The sequence below is a fragment of the Hemibagrus wyckioides genome, linkage group LG12 (assembly GCF_019097595.1).
Source record: "Hemibagrus wyckioides isolate EC202008001 linkage group LG12, SWU_Hwy_1.0, whole genome shotgun sequence".
Taxonomy (NCBI): Eukaryota; Metazoa; Chordata; class Actinopteri; order Siluriformes; family Bagridae; genus Hemibagrus; species Hemibagrus wyckioides.
Genome location: NC_080721.1, coordinates 2,969,201 through 2,971,948, shown reverse-complemented (window position 1 = coordinate 2,971,948; position 2,748 = coordinate 2,969,201). Strand labels below are relative to the sequence as shown.

The 2,748-nt window shown below is 40.0% G+C and overlaps 1 long non-coding RNA gene across 1 annotated transcript; it reads right to left on the bottom strand.

The window, feature by feature from the left end:
* Positions 1–501: 501 nt before the first annotated feature.
* On the bottom strand, positions 502–2,316 carry LOC131362382 (uncharacterized). The gene is made up of 3 exons (XR_009206173.1): positions 2,200–2,316; positions 905–971; positions 502–756 (listed from the first exon to the last, which is right to left on the bottom strand). It is a non-coding gene; the product is annotated as an uncharacterized LOC131362382 (long non-coding RNA).
* Between the last annotated feature and the right edge of the window lie 432 nt (positions 2,317–2,748).

Here is a 2,748-nt window from a genome sequence, read left to right as displayed (position 1 = left end):
GGATGAGAACCTCCTTCCCTCAGCCAGGGCATTGAAAATGGGTCGTGGATGGATATTCCAGCCTGACAATGACCCAAAACACACGGCCAAGGCAACAAAGGAGTGGTTCAAAAAGAAGCACAGTAAGGTCCTGTAGTGGCCTAGCCAGTCTCCAGACCTTAATCCCATAGAAAATCTGTGGAGGGAGCTGAAGGGTCAGCCACAAAACCTTAATGACTTGGAGAGGATCTGCAAAGAGGAGTGGGCCCAAATTCCTTGAGATGTGAGATGTCTGCAAACCTGGTGGCCAACTACAAGAAATGTCTGACGTCTGTGATTGCCAACAAGGGTTTGCCTCCAAGTACTAAGTCATGTTTTGCAAAGGGGTCAAATACTTATTTCACTCAATAAAATGCAAATCAAGGTATAATTTTTTTTCTGGATTTTTTTGTTGTTATTCTGTCTCTCACTGTTCAGATAAACCTCCCATTAAAATTACAGACTCATCATTTCTTTGTCAGTGGGCAAATGTACAAAATCAACAGGGGATCAAATAATTTTTCCCCTCACTGTATTGTGTGTATTCTGTGTGTGGTTATGAGTAGGTGTGTGTAGTAATCTCTGTGATGTGTGTGGCATGCATGTCTCTGGTCATGTTGCTCTTTTCCTTGAGTTTGGCCTGCAACAGTGTTTGTTCCACAACCCCCAGGCGCACATCCATCTCCTGGATCTCCTGCTTTAACTTAGTCAGACTCTGCCGGATCTTTACTACTGGAACTACAAAAACAAACATCACTTTATCTGGGTATGAATGAACAGATTATATATATATATATATATATATACTTATGAGCACAATTGAAATATATATATATATATATAAAAAAATGTTCAAAATCTACAATAACAGGGTATATGCATTCACCTCCATCTGACATGCTGCTGCCCTTCTCATCCATCTCCTGCTTCACTTTCTCAAGCTCCTCATTGATCTGTGTATAATGTTAGAAAAATGTCATTAGATGCTATGAAAACTTGACACATGAATACTTGCTTATATGACTGTCAGGCATGTTGAATGAGGCATTATGTGTATATACACTTCTCACAAAGGATATTTGGCTTTTGGGTGAAATTTATGGAAAATGTAAAAAGTTGCTCATGCTGTTCACGAGTCGACTTGTTGTCTGCTGAGGCATGGCATTCCACTCTTCTTGAAGGGTGGCCCTCAGGTCATTGAGGTTCTGGGGTGCAGGGTTACGAGCCCCAACACGGCGACTCAGCTGATCCCATAGATTATCTATGGGATTCAGGTCTAGAGAAAGTGCAGGCCACTCCATTTGAGGTACCCCAGCCTCCAGCAGCCATTCCCTAATGATGCGACCTCGATGAGCTGGAGCACTGTCGTCCATGAAGATGAAATTAGGCCTATGTTGGCCTTTCCGTGACTCTTCCAGTCTCTCTGTATCTCTGTCCCAACCTGCTGATGACAGTCTGAGACACTCGAAGCTCAGTGGCCACTTCCCTCTGAGAACATCCTGTTTGAAGCCTCACAATGGCGAGGTACTGTTGATCAGTTGTTAGGTGTGGTCTTGGTCTCATGATGTCAAAATGTGAACAGCATGATGAAGAGGACTGTTTAAATACCAATTCTAACTGAACCAGAAAATTTATTGATCGATTAATGGATCAAACACCAATTGTGAATTTTGCCGTTAAGCACCTTGTTAGAGAGCAGCAAGTTCTGCAGAAAGTACTGAAACACTGAACAGTTGGACATGTGCATTCAAAAGTTTAGAGAAGGTCAAATGAAGTTCACCTGTAAAGGTTACAGTGCATTTTAGGTGCATCCTGATATTTCACCCGAAAGCCGAATATCCTTAACTTTTTGTGAGTAGTGTGTGTGTATATATATATATATATATATATATATATATATATATATATATATATATATATATATATATATATATATATATATATATATATATATATATTCAGTTCCCAACCCTGGTCTGGAATACCTCCTGCCATGCACACTGTAGTGTTTTCTCTGTATTTACACATCTGATTAATATTATAAACTTAATCAGCCCTTACTGAGTTGAAGTAGCTGTGATAGAGCAGGGAAAACACCAAAATGTTTAGGAGAATTTTTGAAACTTGTGGATTACATGAAGTTTCTCTGTGAGGGGAGAGTATCAGTAGTGGATATATCACCTCTGCTATAGTTCTAGTTCTCTCAGTCACTCCTCTACTGGCCTGCTGATGCAGCTCCTTGACCTATACACACACAGACACACACACAAAATTAATGTGCTGATATTCACTATTTGACTTGCTTATGAAGTGCTTATTTATGAAAATAATAAATAATAAATTAATAATAAAATGAAGTGCTTATTTATGATTAACCAGTGTTTTTACTCCACACATAAGAGACATGAAATAGTATACACTCATCAGTCAAACATAAAACCACTGACAGGTGAAGTGATCACAAATGATCTCATTACAATGCCACCTGTCAAGGTGTGGGATATATATAAGGTATGAAGTGAACAGGGATCGAAACAGACAGTCTAGCCTTCACGCCTTACTTGCATCAATGAGCATTGACCATCTTCAATCCTGTCATTGGTTGTGCTTCTTCAGACCCCCTTTATTAGGTCTTAACCACTGCATACTGGGAACACCTCACAAGACCTGCCATTTTGGAAATGTTCCGACCCAGTCATCTAGCCACCACAGTATGGCCCTTGACACATT